This window comes from Carcharhinus amblyrhynchos, chromosome 31 (genome assembly GCF_965287045.1).
Source record: "Carcharhinus amblyrhynchos chromosome 31, sCarAmb.v2.hapA, whole genome shotgun sequence".
NCBI lineage: Eukaryota > Metazoa > Chordata > Chondrichthyes > Carcharhiniformes > Carcharhinidae > Carcharhinus > Carcharhinus amblyrhynchos.
In genome coordinates, this window is record NC_137354.1 from 8072919 (window position 1) to 8096881 (window position 23963).

The 23963-nt window shown below is 46.8% G+C and overlaps 1 protein-coding gene across 1 annotated transcript in view; it reads left to right on the top strand.

Moving 5' to 3' along the window:
• Nucleotides 1–23963, top strand: part of zswim8 (zinc finger, SWIM-type containing 8) — a 159121-nt gene that overhangs the window by 11671 nt on the left and 123487 nt on the right. The window lies entirely within an intron of this gene.

Consider the following 23963-nt stretch of genomic DNA (forward strand, 5'->3'; position numbering starts at 1 on the left):
GGTGACCATGACAACCATTGTAGATTGTTGTAAATGTCCTTTAGGGAAGGAAATCCTTGCTCAGTTTGGCCTACATGTGACTGCAGATCCACAGCAATGTGGTTGACTCTTAAGTGCCCTCCGAATTGGCCTAGTGTGCCACTCAATTCATGGGCAACTGGAGATGGGCAGCCAGTACTGGTCTTGCCAACAACACCCACGCCCCCTGAAATAATAAAAGTAAAAAAGCTAATTAATAGATACTGGTTGCTTTTGAGTATGTGTGCTACCAGAAATCAGTTGGATCTGATCCCACGCTGCTTAATATGCTCACACCCTTGTTTTCCAGCATTAATAACTCAATAACTACCAGTAGCAAATTTCCTTTGGCCTTCCTTTCCAAATTCCTTAATTGCTCTGTCCTGTTGCCAACAGCTGACATGTTTTTAAAAATTTCCGTTCTCCTTTTCTGCTCTATTTAATATCATTCCAGTGTCTGAAGCCTCGCTCCAATGCCCTAAAATCGGGATGGAGTTGAGGTGCGGGTCTGCTTTTTTTTTTCCTCCCTGCAATCTATTTGGCTGGTAGAACAAGCTGGAGGGGCTGAATGGACTCGAATGTACGTACCCACTGCTGAGATCATGGCAGAGTGTGGGTTCAATTGAGGTTCACTAGTACATCACGATTGGGTGAGCTACCCCTCTGGTTGCCTGTGTTTTGTTGCAGTGTCATGCCACCTTTGTGCAATGTTTGTGAACCTTTCCAATGATTAAAGTTTAAGAGACAATGGCAGGGGAAACAGGGCAGAGTCTGTGCTAGATGCTGGGTTGCTGACATTGGATACCACTTGGCACAGAATGAGTCAGGGCAAACCCCTCCCTCGGAATAATGCACTTAGTCTGTTTTGGAAGTGCCGCCCTTACTCACCTGTTGAGAAGACTGAGAGGTGATCACGTTTTTACAGATGCACCATAGAAAGCATCCTTTCTGGTTGTATCACAGCTTGGTATGGGCTCCTGCTCTGCCCAAAACTGCAAAAGACTACAAAGGGTTGTGAACGTAGCCCAATCCACCACGCAAACCAGCCTCCCAACCATTGATTCCACCTACTCTTCCTGCTGCCTCAGGAAAGCAGCCAGCTTAATCAAGGACCCCACACACCCCGGACATTCCCTCTTCCATCTTCTTCTATCAGGAATAAGATGCGAAAGTCTGAGGTCATGTACTAATTGACTCAAGAACAGCTTCTTTCCTGGTGCTGTCAGACTTTTGAATGGACCTATCTCACATTAAGGTGATCTTTCTCTACACCCTAGCTATGACTGTCATAGTACATTCTGCACCCTCTTTTTTTCCTTCTCTATGAATGGTATGCTTTGTCTGTATGAGGCACAAGGAACAATACTTTTCACTGTATGCTAATACATGTGACAATAATACATCAAAGTATATGGAATTCTGAAGGGGCTTGATGGAATAGACACAGAGATGCGGGGAGACAAGATAAGCGCAGGTTCAGGATCAATAAGTAGTCTCACAACACCAGGTTAGAGTCCAACAGATTTATTTGGTAGCACGAGCTTTTGGAACGCTGCTGCTTTACCTGATGAAGGGGCAGCGCTCCGAAAGCTCATGCTGTCAAATAAATCTGTTGCTCTTTAACCTGGTGTTGAGAGACTAGTTACTGTGCCCACCCCAGTCCAACGCTGGCAACTCCGTATCACAGTTTCAGGATGGGAGGGCGACTGGTTCAGGGCTGAGATGAAGGAGAGGTTTCCCCGTTCAGAGGATTGTGAATCGTTGGAACTCTTTATCGCAGAGGTTGTGGATTACCCGTCGTTGGGTGTCTTTAAGGCCGGGCTAGACACATTTCTGACCAATGTGAGGAGAAGGCGGGAGCGTGGAGTTTGGGAAGAAGATCGGAAATGATCATATTAAATAGTACAGCAGGCTAGATGGGCTGAATGATCTGCTCCTATTTCCTCCACTTTATTGTCATACTGTGGTGTGTCTGTGTGAGATTGCCAAGTTCCAGGAGTTTTGACCCGGTGCCAGTGAGGAACTACCCAACGCATTTCTCGTTCGAGTTCCGGCTGTCAGCTGAGAATAATCACATTCGCTCTGACGATCTGGACTTGCTCCAAATCCAGGTTCGGGATGTGAAAACATCCTGCGCTAACACACTGCACCCCTTTATCTCACCTCACCCTCACTCGCTGTGGATGGTGCTGCTAGTTCTCTTGCCTTAGGATGAGAATGGAGTGCGTTAATGATTGCCGTTTTCCCATCGTGTCATCCCCCACTCTCATGTCCCCCCCCCCCCCCCCCGCCACTCCTCCACCCACCCCGTTGAAGCACCATCTCTGGCCTCACACTATTCATCTGGCACCTGGTGTCTCAATCCCTCTGTGACCACCTCCTGCCCTACAGCCCCCCCTGGGTCTTCATATTCCGCCCCTCTGTGCATCACTGATTCCCTTCACTCCACCACCCTGCAGTGCAGAAGGAGGCCATTCGGCCCATCAAGTCTGCATCAGCCACAATCCCTATCCCCACAACCCCATTTATTTACCCTGCTCATTCCCCTGACACTACCTTAGCCTGGCCAATCCACCTAACAGGCACATCTTTGGACTGTGGGAGGAAACCCAGGCAGACATGGGGAGAACATGCAGACTCCACACAGTGACCCGTGCTGGCATCGAACCCAGGTCCCTGGTGCTGTGAGGCAGCAGTGCTAACCACCATGCCACCCCGCCACCCCATTATCGTTCCAGTCTGAACACAAACCTTGTTTTGAATCACTCGATCAGATTGCAGGACATGTTTTGCTTAACCTCGTGCCACATAACAAGCAGCTCTTTATAGAGATTTGCATCAGGGCTTCCTGAACCTCTCCCCACCACCCCCCTCCCCCCCCCCTCACCCAGCTGTGACCCCGTTTTGCAGCTTGCAAATTGCTGTGCCCTCCACCCATTCTCCACACTCTGGGGGCGGTGGGAGTGGTGGCGAGACTGAGCTGTGAGAACCAATGGGGCTGTTCATAATGTAGGGCCTTTACGTAAACCCCTGTACCTTTTCATAGAATCCCGACAGTGCAGAAGGAGGCCATTCGGCCCATCGAGCCTGCACCGACCCTCCGACACTGATGCCTCACAGCGTCAGGAACCCCAGTTCAATTCCCGGCCTCAGCACACTCTCTATGTGGAGTTTGCATATTCTCACCGTGTCTACGTGGGTTTTTTTTTCCCCAGTTGCTCCGGTTTCCTCCCACTGTCCAACAATGTGTGGGGTAGGCTAATTGGCCATGCTAAATTAACCCTTAGTGTCAGGAGGATTAGCAGGGTGAAGATGTGGGGTTACAGGGATAGGGCCTGAGTGCGATTCTGGGGTTGGTGCAGACTTGATGGGCCGAATGGTCTCCTTCTGCACTGTAGGGATTCTGTGATCTATGATGGAGCACCTTGCGGGAATTGGGCCTTGCTAGATCGCTCTGTCAGGACATGCAGACCATTTAAAAAAAAACGTGAGGGTTAAAAGGGGCCTAACACTCAGTCGGAGCTCCAAGTCACCCCACAGTTTTGTCACTCAGCCCCGCGGTTTGGGAAGTCCTGCTACCCAAGCAATTAATTGCATGGTGAGTGTCTTGTTATTAAAAGGTGCAATGATTACTTTGTAGCTTCCAGATTGTTAAACACGCTTTTAAATGTACCATTACTTTGAATATTTTACCTTCCTGAGCTGAAGATTAAGCAGGAGCAAGGTCTATCTGCAACATTGGCAATTGCTAATCTTTGAGGATTTGGGATAGACCATTTAGGATGGAGCTGAGGAGACACTTCTTCACCCAAAGAGTGGTGAGCCTCTGGAATTCATTCCCACAAGAAGTAGTTGATGCCAAAACATTGAATGTATTCAAGAGGCAGCTGGATATAGCACTTGGGGCGAATGGGATCAAAGGTTATGGGGAGAAAGCAGGATTAGGCTATTGAGTTGGACGATCAGCCGTGGTCATGATGAATGGAAGATCAAGCTCGAAGGGCTGAATGGCCTCATCCTGCTCCTATCTTCTATGTTTTGCGAAAGGCAGTCTTGTGTGATGGAGGCACTGTGAAGGTAATTGTCATTTCTTTAGAAGAAGGCTATCAAAGTACTTTTTAGCTTTCCTCAGTTAGTAAAGGAGGGTTCAACACACCCATGCTGTTTATTCCTGGGTCAAATGTGCCAGACAATAGCAGTGTTGTGTGGGAGATAGCAATATGTTGGATGGTGGAAGTAAATGCAGAAACTGCCGGAAATACTCGACAGGTCGGGCAACCTAGAAACTGCCGGAAATACTCGACTTGTTGGGCAACCCAGAAACCGCCAAACTCGCAGAAGGTTATTCTGCCCTGGTCAAATGTGATAATGAAACTCCACGTGAGTTTTTGCTAGGGTGCATTTGAATAAAATCTCCAAAGTGAGAGCGTAATCAAGGACCCCACGCACCCCGGACATTCTCTCTTCCACCTTCTTCTGCCGGGAAAAAGATACAAATGTCTGAGGCCACGTACCAACCGACACAAGAACAGCTTCTTCCCTGCTGCTGTCAGACTTTTGAATGGACCTACCTCGCATTAAGTTGATCCTTCTCTAAACCCTAGCCATGACTGTACATTTTGCACTTCTTTCTTTCTCTAGGAACCTTATGCTTTGTCTGTATAGCGTGCAAGAAACGATACTTTTCATTGAATACCAATGCATGTGATAATAAATCAACTGTATATTTGAAACTTGCAACAGCGCAGTACTACCGTTTGTGAACTGGTTTGTCGTGAATTCGCGTTAACTTAAGTAGTTTATTATGTGACAGTGACTGGTGATAGGATTGGAGACAGCGCGAGGAAAAACTTGGAAAACCTCAGCAGGTCTGACAGCATCTGTGGAGGGAGAATAGAGCCAACGTTTCGAGTCTGGATGACCCTTCGTCAGAGCTCTCTTCTCTGTTGATAAGTGCTAGGGTTGTGTGATATTTAGGTGCACAGCCCATTGAAGATGGTAGCTCAAAAGCTTTCAGATTCTTGGCTTCATAATCGAGGAATGGATTATCAAAGTTATTCTGAACATTTTGTAAATCAATCGTGAAGGCTGGATTGTATTGTATCCAATGCTGGGCACTTTGGGGAGGATGTCGGAGTCTTGGAGAGGTGGGGGGTGGGGAGAGAGACTTCTTAAACTGGTACCAGGGATGAGTTAGTTGTAGGAGTGAGACTGGTGAAGCTGGGGTTGTTGTCGGGTGTGGAACCCTAAACTTCTCCCAGTGACTCCAGGTCTGGTCTAATTAATGGGCTGAATGGCCTACTTCTGCACCTGTGTCTTATGACATTAAGGGCAGATTCGATGGAGGTATCCAGAATCAGGAATGGTAGAGCAAATTGGGAGAAACTGCTTCCAGTGACCAGAGGATACTGATTTGACGGGATTATCAAAAGATCTGGAGATGTCGACAGTGAACTAGGGTAAGCACAGTAAGAAAGGTGGCTGAGGAGTGTGAGGGAGGTGCGACGGCAAAGTCTCTCAGCAAAGTTATAGGTTGACCCGAGTGGGTTCGTGATCTGTAGTCCTTTCATAATCTTGTCTGCTTTCTTACATCTTTGTAGAAACTTGATGTCTGTATTGATATCCTGTTATCAAAAGAAGCAGAGATGTTGCAAGGAATTTTTTTTTTAACTCATTCGTGGGACATGGGCATCGTTGGCTGGGCCAGCATTTATTGTCCGTCCCTAGTTACCTGTGGGAAGGCAGTTGAGAGTCAACCACATTGCTGTGGCTCTGTAGTCACGTGTAGGCCAGACCAGGTAAGAAACCCAGATTTCCTTCCCTAAAGGACACTCGTGAACTAGATGGGTTTTTCCGACAATGGTTTCATGGTCATCAGTAGATTCTTAATTCCAGATTTTTTTTTTATTGAATTCAAATTCCACCATCTGCCCTGGCAGGATTTGAACCCGGGTCCCCAGAACATTAGCTGAGTTTCTGGATTATTAATCTAGCGATAATACCACTCGGCCGTCACCTCCCACAACACAACGCGATGTGTTGTGATCTGGAGAAAGATGCAATAGTAACCCTCTAAAGGAAATTGAATAAACACTTCTTCAAATCTTTATTTTTTTCCCAAATCCCTCACTGCAGTCCCGATCTCGGTAATCTTATCCAACCCCAAAACCCCCCCAGTATGGCAGCACTACAAGTTTTGGCCTCTTGTGGGTCCACGGTTTAGTTGTTCCTTCATTGGTTGTTGGGCCTCAGTCACCTGGGCTGTAAGGCCTGCAGTTCCCTCGTAAACTCTTCCACCTCTCTGTCTCTCCTTCATTTGACTTGTTCTTTCTAAGTTAGCAGTGTGCCCCCTGTCCAAATCTTGTGTACCTTGGTTCCTATCTGATAATGCTCTGGTGAAACTCCTTGGGACATTTTGCCATGTTAAAGTCACTCTCTAAAAGCAAGCCTATTGTGGACAAATCGGATATTTTCTTTTCCTTCTGTCACTGAGTCAAAAGCCTAGAACTCCCTCCCTAACAGCGCTGTGGGTGTACCTACAGTTCAGGACTGCAGCAGTTCAAGAAGGCGGCTCACCACCACCTTCCCAAGGACAATTTGGAAGGTACGGAATGGTGGCCTCGACAGAAACGCCCACGTCTGAACGAATAATAAAAGATAAATTGGTATTTTATATCCTTAGGAAGTTTTGTGAAACATTGGGGTTGAATGGCTTGAGGCAAATTGTCCCATCACAGACCTTGAGTTTGGAAAGTTCCTTAAAATTTCTCCTCGTAAACTCTAGCGCCTATCGCAACTGGAGATTGAGTTTTCAGGAAACTAATGACCTTTGAGAAGAGTGCAGCGACTAGGGAAATTTCACAGTAACTTCATTGCGGTGTTAATCTTACTTGTGACTAATAAATAAACTTTAAAAACTTTATTCTAGAATTCTACCTGTTTTGGAAGAGCGCTTTGCATTGATTGACTCAAAAAAAACTATTTATTCAACTCCACTCCCGACACCCCCACCCTTAAGTACTACATGAACCTGCTGTCGTCCAGAGCAGACGAGCTGGTGCCGATTTCTGAGCGAGCTGTATCTCTTTAATGAATCTGTTTTTGAGTGGCAGACACCCACGGAAATTTGCGTGCGTGATTTTTCCGAGGTGTGGAGGCTGTTTTGCATTAGGCCAACAGTGCTTGCCATAAATAATTGAAGTCACTGGAAGGAGTTCCAGCAGGCTTGGCAGACTTTGCTTTCTGGGACTGTGTGCGCTAAGGTTCGTGGAGAGAGTTTACAGCGTCCCCTTAAGGGGTTAGCTATTGACAGCTGTCACATCAGCCACCAATGGCCGCCACTCAGCGCTGCGCTCTGTGACAGCATCCATAGCGAACGGCTAACCGCTGCTATCATTGCTTCAGCTTTTATCGACAGGCAGTCGACAGCTGATTATCATACTATCTGTAACGGTGCAGTCTGCTCCTGATAATTTAAAATGTGTTTTTGTACGAAAAAGAATTAATTAGTGAGTCATTTGAATTAAACAATGCAAATAACAAAGTGGGAATTAGCACAAACATTTGACATCTGAATCAGGGATTGACTATGTGGACAGCATTGCCAGTTAAATTCTCCAGCTGGGATCGTGCTTAGTTCTTTGACTATCCCCGTTTCATGTCAGCATTGATGTTCAAGAATTTAAAATTAATCTTGCAGGCTCGCAAGTTGGAATGGTCCTTTTCTTAAACGTGCTTTTTAACTATTTTGGGTGAAACTTTGAACCCGGTTTGGGTGAAATATTTTGGTTTCACTTGGAGAATATTTTCTCCAGTGATAATGCAATATCCATCAGTTCCAACAAAGAGTTGGCCTATCACACTTGTGCTAACTCTCTGAACAAACTATCTGCCTAATGCTCGTTATTGCCTGTGCTTTTTTTCAAAAAAAAACTCTTCTACGAATATATAACCATCTCCTTTTTAAAAGTGAAGTGGATTCTCTGTACCCTTTCCAACAGGGCATTCCATGTCTGTGCTAGCAACCCACCGCGCATTATTAAAACCATGCTTCTAACCATTCCTCCTGCTGCTCCTCGATTTGTGGGCCTTACATTTATTCCCTGCAGTTACCAACTGACTGACCACTCGAAATAGTTCTTCCTGTCATTTTCATAATTATAGACATCGCTATCACCTCAAATTCTATTTTCTCAGAAGACTAAGCCAAATTGGCATGTCAGCTATGACTCTCACCAACTTTTACAGATGCACCATAGAAAGCATTCTTTCTGGTTGTATCACAGCTTGGTGTGGCTCCTGCTCTGCCCAAGACCACAAGGAACTACAAAAGGTTGTGGATGTAGCCGAATCCATCACGCAAACCAGCCTCCCATCCATTTCCCACTGCCTCGGAAAAGCAGCCAGCATAATTAAGGACCCCATGCACCGCAGACATTCTTTCTTCCACCTTCTTCCGTTGGGAACAAGATACAAAGATCTGTGATCACGTACCACCTGACTCCAGAGTAGCTTCTTCCCTGCTGCCAACAGACTTTTGAACAGACCTACCTCGCAGAAAGTTGATCTTTCTCTACACCTCAGCTATGACTGTAACACTACATTCTGTACCCCCTCCTTCTCTATGAACGATATTCTTTGTTTGGAGAATGCGCAAGAAACAATACTTTCCACTGTATCCCAATACACGTGACAATAATAAATCAAATCAGAATCCAACAGTAACTTGAAGAGTAAATCTCTCGTTACTCTCCCCAAATGTTGAGTCTTAAATGTAAAGTAAACACACTGGACTCTGCGATGTTCAAAATTACGGTGAATGGCATTTGCAATGTTTATCTCATTGGCAGGACCAATGGGATAAAGGAGTACAATATCAAGGGTAGGAGCCTTAGCTGTGTTGAAGAGCAGAAGGATCTTGGGGTCCGGGTCCATAGGATTCTTAAATCGGCCTCTCAGGTGGAGGATGTGGTCAAGAAGGCGCATGGTGTACTGGTCTTCATTAATCGAGGGATTGAGTTTAGGAGTTGGGAGGTAATGCTGCAACTTTATAAGACCCTTGTCAGATCCCACTTGGAGTACTGTGTGCAGTTCTGGTCGCCTCACTACGGGAAGGATGTGGAAGCTATTGAGAGGGTGCAGAGGAGATTTACAAGGATATTGCCTGGATTGGGAGGCATGCTTTATGGAGCTAGGTCTCTTCTCTCTGGAGAGACAATTGTTGAGAGGCGACCTGATAGAGGTTTATAAAATGTTGAGAGGAATAGATAGGGTGGGTTCTCGGAGGCTATTTCCCAGGGCTGAAATGGTCGCTACAAGAGGACACAGGTTTAAGGTGATGGGAAGCAAGTACAGAGGAGATGTTAGGGGTAAGTTTTTCACTGAGGGTGGTGAGTGAGTGGAATCGGCTGCCGTCGGTGGTGGTAGTGAACTCACTGGGGTCTTTTAAAAGACTTCTGGATGAGTACATGGGATTTAATGGGATTGAGAGTTACAGATAGTTCTATGGCCTGGCAGGTATGGATATGATCGGCGCAACTTGTGGGCCGAAGGGCCTGTTTGTGCTGTAGTGTTCTATGTTCTTATAAATGGACACGCCTGCATGGCATCGTAAAGTCAAAACTGGTTTTGTAGAGTTATGATGTGGAGAAGCTGGTGTTGGACTGGGGTGGGGCGCAGTATGAAGTCTCTTAGCACCCAGGTTAAAGTCCAACAGGTTTATTTGGAATCGTGAACTTTCAGAACGCTGCTCATTCATCATGTGAGTGGAGTAGTCACAGATGAAGGAACAACAAACAGCACTGTAGAGTCAATACGGACTGTCAATTTGTAAACTTGGTAAATGCCACTTGTCGCAGATTGGTTGGTCTTTACCAACTGTTACATTCCACCCTTGGCAATCTCAACAGGGACAAATTGGTTCTCTGATGACATTGGAACTGCAGGTCCCTTTAAGAGTAAACCAGGTCTTGCTTTGCAGTGAGTTGAGAGCATGTGAGGCTTGTACTTAAGACGTTAATTGGGTTTTTCCCAATTGGGAATGTGCATCTGGACAGGGAGGGGGTCCAGAAGGGAAAGAGCAGAAACCAGTGCTTGGTACTGAACCGGAGTACGACAATCAGACAGCAATATCTGCCACCTAATTTGGTGACCGGATATTCACTCGTTTAACATCAGATGCCGTGTAGGAGTGTTTTTGAAAGCGTCGGCATTTTTAAATTGTGGGAGATACGTTACTGTAAGGCAATTATCCTATCACAAACTTTGTCATGACCTTTCACTTAAAAATGAAGGTTGGAATTTTACACCCCCCTGCCCGCTACAGGAATCGGAGTGGGCAGAGCATGGGAAGGCCTATTAACCTCGGGTGAGATGTTCCGGTTCCAAGACAAGCGAGGCTGGAAAATCCCATCCAGTGGGTGCATTGGAGGGAGCTTAGAGAGTAAAGCAAATTTCCAAAACAGCGGAGGAGGGTTCATGGTGTTACATTGCTGGTTGATGGAAAGGGAGCAACCATCTGAACCAAGTCAATTTGGGGGCAGAGGGGAATGGAGGGGCGGGTATGGGGGGTGAAGGGAGTGCAATGGGGGGGGAGATGAAAATGGAGGGGAAGGGGGGAATGTTAAGGAGAAAAGGTGGGGATGTGGAAGGGAGCGGAGAATGGAAGGAGCAGGTGGGGGGGGGAGAAGACAGCTTCCCCCTCATTTACAAATAGTGCCACAGAATCTGTTCTGTCTGCCTGGGGGGGCAGACGGGTCTTGATTCACTGCCCCGTCGGTGGAAAAAAGACAGCACCTCTGACGGCGCAGCACTTCCTCGGTACTGCACTGGGTATGTCAGCCATGATCAAGCCCTCCGGTCTCTGGAGTGGGACTTTGAGCGCACGACCTCAGGCGAGGGAGAGAGGCTGGGAGTAGGGGACGATGCGGCTGTAAGGTTTTGGAGTGGAGGCAGTAGTTTGATGTCAGACCATTCCATCACACAGTTGCCCAGTCAATGAATTGGGTGTCGCGCACGTTCCCCATACACTGCAGTGGGTCTGTATCGCTGGGCGTTCCCTGCCAGCACCCATAATGGGATCGATGCAATTCTGGAGAGCTCGTTTGGGTCAAAGAGCCTCCTTCTGCTCTGTAGCAGTTCTGTGAATTTTCAGGTCATTTGAAGATTGTAGCAAGTTTTTAAAGACACATTTAATGAAAAAAATTCATTAAATAATTTTTGCATTTTTTTTATTCACTTGTTCAACAGCTTTTCCAAACTTTGTTTTTATTTTTGTTTTATGATGCAGAGATTTGTAATCTAATGTTAGAATATTATCGTGTGTGTAATCATATATTACATATAGAACATAGAAATCATAAAATCCCTATAGTGCAGAAGAGGGCCATTTGGCCCATTGAGTCTGCATCAACCAAAATCCCACCCAGGCCCTATTATCATAACCCCACATAATTACCCTGCTAATCCCTCTAACCTACACATCCTGGGACACTAAGGGGCAATTTAGCATGGCCAATGCATCTAAACTGCACATCTTTGGACTGTGGGAGGCAACTGGTGCGCCTGGAAGAAACCCACGCAGACACGGCGAGAATGTGCAAACTCCATACACACAGTGACCCAAGCTGGGATTTGAACCCAGGTCCCTGGAGCTGTGAGGCAGCAGTGCTAATCACTATACCGCCCCTATATACATGTATATATTTTTGTTTTATAATACAGGGGAGAAGGCAGATAGTTTCAGAATGTTACAGAATCCCTGATCCAAAAAACAGTTGAAAGCTGTCGGGAAAGTGGGAAAATGCGTTTAAGGAAAATGAAATTCATGTTCTGTGCATTCCCTGACAAATCTCCCTGTGCACACTCGCGGTGTGAGGGAGACTAACTTGAGTAGTGATTAGCTTAGTATAGTTGAGGCTATTTTTAGAACGGCTAAGGATAAAGTGGATATTTTGCTTGCATGTGTTTTGAATATCTGTTGGACATCTCATTAATGCCTTCTTTGTTATATCAAACATTGTGTTTCTTTCTTCTCACCTGTGTGTGCGTGTCTGGGTGTGTGTGTGTGCGTGTCTGGGTGTGTGTGTGTGTGTGTCCTCAAACAGAATTGACTCAGATGGGGTGTGGGTTTTGTGTGTTACCAGGTAATGTTCTTTAACTTCTCCACTAAGATCCTCCTACTGTCAGGGGGATTAGCAGGGTAAATGAGGGGTTATGGGAATAGGGCCTGGGAGGGACTGTTGTCGATGCAGACTCGATGGGCCGAATGGCCGCCTCTTGGACTGTAGGGTTCTGTGATTCAAAGATTGCAGTGCCCTGTACTGTCTGCACTCTCCTCAAGTTGTCCAGTATTAACCGTTTTGTAGTGGCGCCTTCGTGCCCTGGGCCAGCTGTGGAACCATTGATTATATTCGTGCCACTGAATCATAGAATCCTACAGTGCAGAAGGAGGCCATTTGGCCCATCAAGCCTGCATCGACCATAATCCCACCCTGGCCCTATCCCCAAAACCCAATGTATTTGCCCTACTAATCTCCCTGACACTAAGGGGCAATTTAGTATGGCCAATCCTTCTAACCCACACCTTTGGACTGTGAGAGGAAACCAGAGCACCCAGAGGAAACCCAAGCAGACACGGGGAGAATGTGCAAACTCTGCACAGACAGTGACCCAAGCCGGGAATCGAACCCGGGTCCCTGGTGCTGTGAGGCAGCAGTGTTAACTACTGTGCCGCCTACTGAGCTGAATGATTGTGGATTAAAGCCCCATTCTTGTCTGCACTCCTGTGCTATTGCTGTGGGGATGCTGCACTGTTGGAGATGCAGTCTTTCGGATGGGAAAGGCATCTCCCTGATTACCAGCTAGTGAGTTAGGTGCCGCCATGGCTCAGTGGGTGGTGCACTCCCCTCAATCACCAGCTTCTGCCTTCGAGTCCCGTTCCAGGGCTCGAGTGCACAAATCCATACTAACCCTCGCTATTGGCAGTACTGAGGGAACACTGCACTGTCGGAGGTGCCGTCAAGATGTCTGCCCCCTAGGGTGGATGTAGAGGACCACTATGGTGCTATTACAAAGAAGGGTGGGCGGGGCAGGAGTCTTACCCTGAGCCCTAGCAAATGTTTAACCCTCAACCAACATAAATGAAGAACGACTGACCTGGTCACTGTCCATTGCTGTGTGTGGGAGCTTGCTGTACACAAATTGACCGCTGTATTTCCCACGTAACATCAGTCACACTCTTTCAAAAGCACTTAATTGTTCGCATGGCACTTTGGGACATCCTAAAACCGTGAGGCATCGTTTAAATGCAGCATTGTTTTGCTAAAGTGGTAAATCAGGGTTGATGGTTTATTATTAGGCTGTGAGTGTTACAGTAACCGCAATGGGGAAATGTGCCGATTTGCATTGGTACTTTGCTGTCCGGGATTGGGGTGGCAGAGGAAAGTAAAGTTAGATGTTTGAGTTCACGAGCAGGTTATCGATTAATAATGAGCAGTTTTATTCATACTTAGAGTAACCTTTCAGACAGAGCAAGGGGTAACATCCCCCCACCCCACGCAGCCTACAACCGTGATCCAACAATGTTGGAACAGGCCGAAGATGTGCTGGTTAGGTTGATTGGCCATGTTGAATTGCCCCTGAGTGTCCCGGAATGCATATGTTTTAGTGGGGTAAATATGTGGGGTTACAGGGATACGGCCTGGGTGTAGACTTGTTGGGCCGAATGGCCTCCTTCTGCACTGTAGGGATTCTAGGCTGGAGGGGCTGAATTGCCTCCCCTTCTTCCTGTGTTTCATTGTGGGAATTGGATCCTGTAGCTGAAACACTGTGAGGGCGTATTAACATCTTTAATAATGCTTCAAAACCTATCGCAGCTTGCCACTAGCCCAGGTTTGCACCTGCTTGCTGGTGTACCTGAGAAGTGAGATGGCTGCAAGTTACTTGGTTGATCCTGATGCAACAGGAATTAAAAAGTAGAATTTCCACTGGGCCATGTTAGCAGTGTCTTTCTTTCTGGATTTTCAGATGTTAACTGATGGGTGCAATCTCTACTCAGTGATTACCCAGCCTGCCAACACCTTCTTTGATATGATTCGGTTTATTATTGTCAGGTGTATTGGGATACAGTGAAAAGTATCGTTTCTTGTGCACTATACCGACAAAGCATACCATTCATAGAGTACATAGAATTATAGAATCCCTACAGTGCAGAAGGAGACCATTTGGCCCATCGAGTCTGCACCGACCACAATCCCACCCAGGCCCTATCCCCATAACCTCACATATTTAGCCTAGGTAGTCCCCTTGACACTAAGGTGCAATTTAGCGCAGCCAATCCACCTAACCTGCGCACAATTGGACTTTGGGAGGAAACCACGCAGACACGGCAAGAATGTGCAAATGCCACACAGTTCCCCAAGCAGGGAATCAAACCTGGGTCCCTGGTGCTGTGAGGCAGGAGTGCTAACCACTGTGCCATCCTGAGACGAGAAGGAAAGGAGAGGGTGCATAATATAGTGTTACAGTCACAGCTAAGCCGTAGTGAAAGATTAGCCTAAGAAAAGGTAGGTCTATTCAAAAGTCTGATAGTAGCAGGGAAGAAGCTGCTCTTGAGTCGGTTGGTACGTGACTTCAGACATTTGTGTCTTTTTCCCGATGGAAGAAGGTGGAAGAGAGAATGTCCGGGGTGCGTGGGGTCCTCAATGATGCTGGCTGCTTTGCCAAGGCAGCGGGAAATGTGGATGGGAGGCTGGTTTGTGTGATGCATTGGGCTGTCCTTCGTATTTTCTTTTGGTCTTGGTTAGCTCAGGAGCCACACCAAACTGTGATACATGTGGAAAGGATGCTTTTTATGGCGTATCTGTTAAAACTGGTAAGAGTTGTAATGCTGAATTTCCTTGATCTTTCTGAGAACGTAGAGGCATTGGTGGGCTTTCTTAACTGTAGTGTCCGCGTGGAGGGACCTGAAATGGGTGTTGGTAATCTGGACACCCAGAAGTGTTTGATGACTGGCCTGCCATCAGTCTCCCTCTGACCAGGAGTGAGCTTCATACTTGCACTCACGCACAGAGCATAGCCTCACCAACAATAAGGGAATTCCAAACTGTCTAATGATGAGTTTGTGACAGTAGAAGGGGATTATTTTATCGTTTATTCTTTGGGATATGGGTATCGCTGGCTAGGCTTAGTGCCAATCCCTAATTGCCCTTGGGAGGGTGGTGGTGAACTCCCTTCTTGAGCTGCTGCATTACGTGTGTGGCGCAAATACCCCACAGCGGAGGGAGGGAGTTCCAGGATTTTGACCCAGTGATGGTAAAGGAATGAGTTCCAAGTCAGGTTGGTGTGTAGCTCGGGGCGTGGGGGGAACTTACACGGGCTGGTGTTTTCAGGAGCCTGCTTGTCCTTCCAGGTGGTGGGTTTGGAAGGTGTTGTCAAAGTAATCTTATTGAGTCCCTGAAGTGCATCTTGTAGATGGTACACTCTGCAGCCACTGTGCATTGGTGGTGGAGGGAATGAATGTTTGTGGCAAGGGTGCCAATCAAATGGGGTGCTTTGTCCAGGATGATTTTGATCTTTTTTGAGTATTGTAAAAGCTGCTCTCATCCAAGCGAGTGGAGAGAATTCCATCACACTCCTGACTTGTGCCTTATAGGTGGTGGACAGGCTTTGTGGAGTCAGGAGGTGAGTTACTCACTGCAGAATTCCCAGCCTCTGACCAGCACTTGTAGCCATGGTATTTATATGGCTGGGTCCGGTTCAGTTTCTGGTCCATGGTAACCCCCAGGATGTTGATAGTGGGGGATTCAGCGACAGTGACACCATTGAACACCAAGGGGAGATGGTTCGATTCTGCTGTTGTAGATGGTCATTGTCTGGCACTTGTGTGGGGCGAATGTTCATTTGCTGTTTCCACTCGAATTGTAGTGTGACCTTAGCTGTACAAAGCTCATGCTCACACATCAGTTTGGGTGAGAGGTTGCGGTAAGGTATGGATTGTATAAGGTGGGGGGAGAGCTAAGTCCCCAATTGTCTCTGCTTGTTGAGGACATGCCACCTACTCCACCCCCAGCTCCAGTCTACCCACGATACATGTCCTCACTCGCAGACTAATGCTCTTCACCTGACAAGGGACTGGGAAATGCAGTCTGCGGAGTTAGTTCAATTCCACTGACTGTCCAGAAACCCTGTCAAGTGCCATTCAATGGTGCTGGCAACTGCCCATTTCATTTTCAAAAGACAAAATACAATCCATTTATTGTGGCACTTTCTAAAGCTCCCATCCACTTGAATCATAGAATCCCTGCAGTGCCGAAGGAGGCCATTCAGCCCATCGAGTCTGCACCGGCCACAATCCCAACCAGGTCCTATTCCCATAACCCCCACATATTTATCCTGCTCCTCCCCCTGACACTAGGGTCAATGTAGCACGCTCAATCGACCTAACCCGCACATCTTTGGACTTTGGGAGGAAACCGGAGCACCCGGAGGAAACCCACGTAGACATGGGGAGAACGTGCAAACTCCACACGCAGACCCGATGCCGGAATTGAACCCAGGTCTCTGGCGCTGTGAGGCAGCAGTGTTAACCACTGTGCCACCCCATGTTGAAATGTATTTCCAGCCTCTGCCACACCTGAGGAACAGGCGTAAATGTTTAAGCTCCCATTCTGTTCGAAGGCCAGAGTTGAGGGCAATGCAAGCGTTGTGACACAAAACCTTATAAGTTGAGTGTTGAATTTATAGTCTTTGAGCATAATATGGGAAGGCACTATGTGCAGTGGATGGAACTGCTGCCTCTCAGTGCCAGGGACCCGGGTTCAATTCCAGCCTCCAGTCACTGTCCGCATGGAGTTTGCACATTTTCCCCCGTGTCTGCATGGGTTTCCTCTGGGTGCTCCGGTTTCCTCCCACAGTCCAAGGATGTGTGGGTTAGGTGGATTGGCCATGCTAAATTGTCCCTTAGTGTTAGGGGGATTAGCAATTGATTTGATTTATTGTTGTCACATGTATCAACATACAGTGAAAAGTATTGTTTCTTGCGCGCTATACAGGCAAAGCATACCGTTCATAGAGAAGGAGAGAGTGCAGAATGTAGTGTTACAGTCATAACTACGGTGTAGAGAAAGTTCAACTTTATGTGAGGTAGGTCTATTCAGAAGTCTGATGGCAGCAAGGAAGAAGCTGTTCTTGAGTCGGTTGGTACATGACCTCAGACGCGGCAGAAGAGAGAATGTCTGGGGTGCGTGGGGTCCTTAATTATGTTGGCAGTTTTTCTGAGACAGTGGGAACTGTAGACAGAGTCAATAGATGGGAAGCTGGTTTGAGTGATGGACTGAGCTTCATTCATGATCCTTTTTGTTTGTTGTGGTCTTGGGCAGAGCAGGAGCCATACCAAGCTGTGATATAATTAAAAAGAATACTTTCTATGGTGCATCTGTAGGGCCTGGATTGTTGTGGGTGCAGGCTTAATGGACAGAATGGACTCCTTTCGCACTGTAGGGATTCTATGAACATCTCAGCTTAGTAAATATGATATGGAAGGTGGTATACGTGAATAATGTGAAGATAGGTAGGGAATCAGCGAAATCTAACTATTATTTGATTGTCTCTGATGTATTCTAACTTTTATGTAACGAAACCTCTGCTGAAGTAAGTCTCAGTTAAGTTCTTAAAAATAAACTTGAACTACATACTGAAATTCCAGACCTTATCTCATTTCAATTCTGTTGGTTAATATATTTGTTTTCTATGACACTTGGCAGTTTGAACATGCGATGTCACACAGCAGGGTGTCCTAAAGCACGTTGCAAGCAGTTAGATAATATTTAAGTATGATTTTAGTTTATTGATATGTAGACCAAATGCGACGGGCAGTTTTCATCTGGCAAAATCTGTGGTGATTCAGTTAGTTAATGTATTCCTGGTGGTCAAGGGATAAATATTGGCCGGGATCCCGGAGAGAACTCTCCTCTCCATCTTTGGAAAGGGATCTATTGGGAGGCAGATGGGGTTTTCAGATTATCATCTCATTGAGAAAGGGTGCACCTCCAACGGTGTCGCACTCCCCCGCTTGATACACGGGAGGCCAACTTCAATGGTCAACTCCTTTGAGTGCGACTTGAAGACAGTAAAGAGTGCGACGCTCCAGTATTTGTCAGCCCGTGCTGCTGATTGACATCTTGGGGCTTTTGAAGACATTCCTTTGCATCTCTGGGCATCAATCCCAGCTTGGAACATTTCTTGGATCTTCCCCAGTCTTGTCTCGGAGCCAGCTGGTTAGGAGAGTGCCTGCTTTCCCCACGCTCTTTGTGTTGTCTGCTCTGCGCAGAGTTAGATAATCTCCAGTAAGGCTGCATCGAATGCCAGCTAATGCGTTAGCAGCCTTAACTGTGCTTCCTGAGCAGGTCAGTGTGCAGCACCACTCGTCTATCTGAGTGAGAATGGGCGTTACGTCAGTGCTCGACAATGAGATTGCAGCTCGTGTGTTAAACTCACTGACCTCCAAAAGAAACATTCTCCACGTTTTTAGGGCACTCATTATTAAAGGGCGGTGGGAGGAGCAGAAGGAGACTCCTTGAGTTTCTTAATCAAAGTGATTGGGTGCAGTGTGGAGATGTGGGAAAGGATTTAATGATTATTTCACATGTATCAGTATGCAGTGAAGAGTATTGTTTCTTGGGTGTGATACAGACAAAGCTTACCATTCATAGAGAAGGAAAGGAGTTCAGAATGTAGTGTTACAGTCACAGCTAGGGTGTAGAGAAAGATCAACTTAGTGCGAGGTAGGTCCATTCAAAAGTCTGACGGCAGCTTTTGGGGAGAAGCTGTTCTTGAGTCGATTGGTACATGACCTCAGACTTTTGTATCTTTTTCCCGACGGAAGAAGGTGGAAGAAAGAATATCCGGGGTGCATGGGGTCCTTAATTATGCTGGCTGCTTTGCCGAGGCAGCGGGAGGTGTAGACAGAGTCAATGGATGAGAGGCTGGTTTGCGTGATGGACTGGGCTACTTTCATGATTGAAACCGGGCTAACATAGAATTCCCACAGTGCCGAAGAGGCCGTTATATACGTTGAGTTTGCACCAACTCTGTGGCAGAGTAACTTGCCCAAGCCCTCTCCCCTGTCCTATTCCCGTAACTCCTCACATTTATTATGTCCAATTCACCTAATCTACACATCTTGGGATACAAAGGGTCACTTTAGCATATCCAATCTACCTAACACATCTTTAGTCACTAAGAGGCAATTTAGCATGGCTAATCCACCTAACTGGCACATGTTTGGACTGTGGGAGGAAACCAGAGCACCCGGAGGAAACCCACACAGACATGGGGAGAATGTGCAAACTCTACACACAAAGTGACCCAAGCTGGGAATTGAACCTGGGTCGCTGGCGCTGTGATGCAGCAGTGCTAACCACTGTGCCGCATGACATTTAAGCACACCTCTCTGTCTTCTAAACTTCAGCGGGTATAGGCCCAACCTGTGTTCAGTCTTGATAAGATAAACCCTCATCTCAGGAATGTGCCAGGTGAACCTTCTCAGAACTGCTGCTAACCCATTAATCACTCTCTAAGGTCTGGTGCAGGCCTCAGCAGAGAGTAGGAGTGTTGATGGGGGTGATGTTCGGAGGGTTGAACTTTTCTTGGGCAGCGTTTCCTTTGAAGTAGCACCCACTGTTGCCAAATGTTTAGAAATCTATTCTGATGCAGTCACTGGGTAACTGTTCCAGGTTGGGTGAGTCAGAGAGTGTTACAACATGGAAACAGGCCCTTCGGCCCAACTTGTCCAATGCAGCCTTTTATTTAAAACCGCTAAGCTAATCCCAATTGTCCACATTTGGCCCATATCCCTTTATACCCATCGTACCCATGTAACTATCTAAATGCTTTTTAAAAGATAAAATTGTACTCATCTGTACTACTACCTATGGCAGCTTGTTCCAGACACTCGCCACCCTCTGTGTGAAAAAATTGCCCCTCTGGACACTTTTGTATCTCACCCCTCTCGCCTTAAACCTATGCCCTCTAGTTTTAGACTCGCCTACCTTTGGGGAAAAAGACATTGACTATCTAGCTGATCTATGCCCCTTGTTATAGACCTCTATAAGATCACCCCTCAGCCTCTTACGCTCCAGAGAAAAAAGTCCCAGTTTATTCAGCCTCTCCTTATAACTCAATCCATCAAGTCCCGGTAGCTTCCTAGTAAATCTAAGGATAAGGGTGGAAAACATTAAGCGTGAGCACTGTACTGAGCTTCCGAGTAGAAGTGTTCACCAACAGTCACTGTAATATTTGGCAGCTCATGTGCGCACGGTTGAGTTATTTGTGTAACTGGATCCTCAGCCGTTGCAGTAGAGAACTTGTCAGCGTCGCTGGAGACCGTGTAAACATTCTGCCAGCTCAGAAGCTATGAATGATAACTGTTAACTAACTTGGTGTCAGTGCTAGTAGACACATGGAGTTCAGGTAGAGTTCAGGCATTATCTAGTCGCAGAGGACTAAAGGCTTTATGTCCTTTCCCTGCGGTCCCACAAGGAGTGGTTTGGGTCTGGAATGCTCTGCCTAGCAGTGTGGTGGAGGCATATTCCATCGAAGCATTCAATTTGATGATTAGTTGAATAGAAACAAAGGGTGTAAGACCATTTGGGGCGGCACAGTGGCACCATGGTTAGCACTGCTGCCTCACAATGTCAGGGAACCGGGTTCAATTCCAGCTTCGGGTCACCGTCTGTGTGGAGTTTTCACGTTTCCCCGTGTCTGCGTGGGTTTCCTCCCACAGTCCAAAGATGTGCGGGTTACGTTAATTGGCCATGCTTAAATTGACCCTAGTATCGGGGGATTAACAGCGGGCTTACAGGAATAGGGCCTGGGTGGGATTGTGGTCAGTGCAGACTAGATGGGCTGAATGGCCTCCTTCTGCACTGTAGGGGTTCTATGATAAGATATTAGAATAGTATTAGGCCATTTGGCCCATTGCGTCTGCTCTGCCATTCGATCATGGCTGATAGGTTTCTCGACCCCATTCTCTTTCCTCATAGAAATAGAATCAGCCCATCGAGTCTGCATCGACCACAATCCCACCCAGGCCCTAGCCCCATATCCTTACATATTTTAACTGCTAATCCCTCTACACATCTCAGGACATAAAGGGCAATTTTAGCATGTCCAATCAACCTAACCTGCACATATTTGGAGTGTGGGAGGAAACCAAAGCACCCGGAGGAAACCCACGCAGGCACAAGGAGAACGTGCAAACTCTACACAGTCAGTGACCCAAGCCGGGAATTGAACCCAGGTCCCTGGAGCTCTGAGGCAACAGTGCTAACCACTGTGCTACCATGCCACCCACAAACCACAAATGTTCCTCAGAACCTTTGATCCCCTTACCCTTATCAAGAACCTGTCTATCTCTGTCTTAAAGACCCTCAATGACCTGGCCTCCCCAGCCTTCTGTAGCATTGAATTCCATAGATTCACCACCCTGTGGTTGAAGCAATTCCTTCTCATACTGGATCTGAGGAATGGGAGAAGGCAGGGGAATGGCAGTGAGTCACAATGCTCATTTGGAGAGCCAGTGCAGACACAATGGGCCAAATGGCCTTCTCCTGTGCATTGATTCTGTCATGTAGAGATCTGGCTGGCCATTCGGCAATCAGCCTTCCCTGCTTATGGGTTGACTTGTTGATTTTTTTTTTTGTGATCATAAATATGGTTTCACTATGTTCTGTGTGCTCGAATGTTGTGTAAACCCATATGACCATCTACCTCCATGCTTTGATTTGGTTTATTATTGTCACATGTATTAACATACAGTGAAGAGTATTGTTTCTTGCACGCTGTAAGGTAAAGCATACCATTCACTGAGAAGGAAACGAGAGAGTGCAGAATGTAGTGTTACAGTCATAGCTAGGGTGTAGAGAAAGATCAACTTAATGCGAGGTAGGTCCATTCAAAAGTCTGACAGCGGCAGGGAAGAAACTGTTCTTCAGTTGGCTGGTACGTAACCTCAGACTTTTGTATCTTTTTCCGAATGGAAGAAGGTGGGAGAGAGAATGTCCGGGCTGCGTGGGGTCCTTAATTATACTGGCTGCTTTGCCGAGGCAGCGGGAAGTGTAGACAGAGTCAGTGGACGGCAGGCTGGTTTGGGTGATGGATTGGGCTACATTCACAACCCTTGTATGTTCTTGCGATCTTGGACAGAGCAGGAGCCACAGCAAACTGATACAACCAGAAAGAATGCTTTTTATGGTGCATCTGTAAAAGTTGGTGAGAGTCGTAACTGACGTGCCAAATTTCCTTAGTCTTCTGAGAAAGTAGAGGCATTGGTGGGTTTTCTTAACTATAATCCAGCATGTGGGGACCCAGACAGTTTGTTGGTGATTTGGACACCTAAAAACTTGAAGTTCTTGACCCTTTCTGCTTCATCCCCATTGATGTAGACAGGATCATGTTCTCCACTGCGCTTTCTGAAGTCAGTGACAATCTCCTTCGTTTTGTTGACATTGAGGGAGAGATTACAGCTTCTGCTCCAGTTCACCAGATTCTCCATCTCATTCCTGTACTCTGTCTCGTTGTTTGAGATCTGACCCACTACGGTGGTGTCGTCAGCAAACTTGAAAATCAAGTTGGAGGGGAATTTGAATATAATAAGGGGCTGAGTTGTGAGGCACCAGTGTTGAGGATGATCATGGAGGAGGTGTTGCTGCCTGTCCTTACTCATTCTGATCTGTGGGTTAGGAAGTTCAGGATCCAGTCATAGAGGGAGGTGCTGAGGCCCAGGCCATGGTGTTTGGAGATGAGTTTTATAGGATTAATGGTGTTGAAGGCTGAGCTGTAGGCGATAAATAGGAGTCTGAGACAATGTGTTTGCTACAATGGGGCTGTTTGGAAGAGTTTATTGCTGACAGCCCCACTTCCTGGCCTGTACTGCACCAATATCTTGAGATGAACAAGTAACAGATCTGTGTCTCCAGAGGTGAGAATTGAGGTTAATAGGTTATTTATCAGTCTGTAGGTTTACTAGGCTGATACCGGAGTTGAGGGGATTGAGCTATGAGGAGAGGCTGAATAAACTAGGCTTGTACTCGTTAGAGTTTAGAAGAATGAGGGGAGATCTCATTGAGACGTATAAGATGATGAATGGGATGGATAGGATAGAGGTGGAGAGACTCTTCCCGCTCAAAAAAGACAGTAGGACTAGGGGGCACAGCCTCAAGATAAAGGGGAGGCGGTTTAGAACAGAGTTGAGGAGGAACTTCTTCACTCAAAGGGTGGTGAATCTCTGGAATTCTCTGCCCGTTGAAGTGGTGGAGGCTGCCTCGCTAAATATTTTTAAGAAGCGGGTTGATGGGTTCTTGATAAGAGAGGGGATTAAGGGTTATGGGGAGAGGGCGGGAAAGTGGAACTGAGCCACGACAGATCAGCCATGATCTTATTGAATGGCGGGGCAGGCTCGAAGGGCTAGATGGCCTACTCCTGCTCCTATTTCTTATGTTCTTATGTTCTAAATATTTCACAACTCTTGAAATTGGTGTAATTAACGGGACTTTATGTTTTGTGAGTGCGACTGGAATGAAAAGTAATGAAATATGGAGAATGAAACTGAATTCAGAATGGAGAGACTGAAAACATCCTGAAAGAAACCAGATTTCATCCTGGCCTCTCGCGCATCCCTGATTTTAATCACTTCATTCTCCCATCGCTGTGGAATTTTCTCGCAAACATGCTCCTCCCCTACTCCTCCCTCTCCGTCCCCCTCCTCCATCCCTATCCCTCCCTCCCTCTCCTCCTTCCCTCCCAGCTCCCAGCTCCCCGCTCCCTTCCCCAGGTCACTGCATGTGCGGAGTTTGCACGTTCTCCCCGTGTCTGCGTGGGTTTCGTCCGGGTGCTCCAGTTTCCTCCCACAGTCCAAAGGTATGCCGGTTAGATTGATTGGCTGTGCT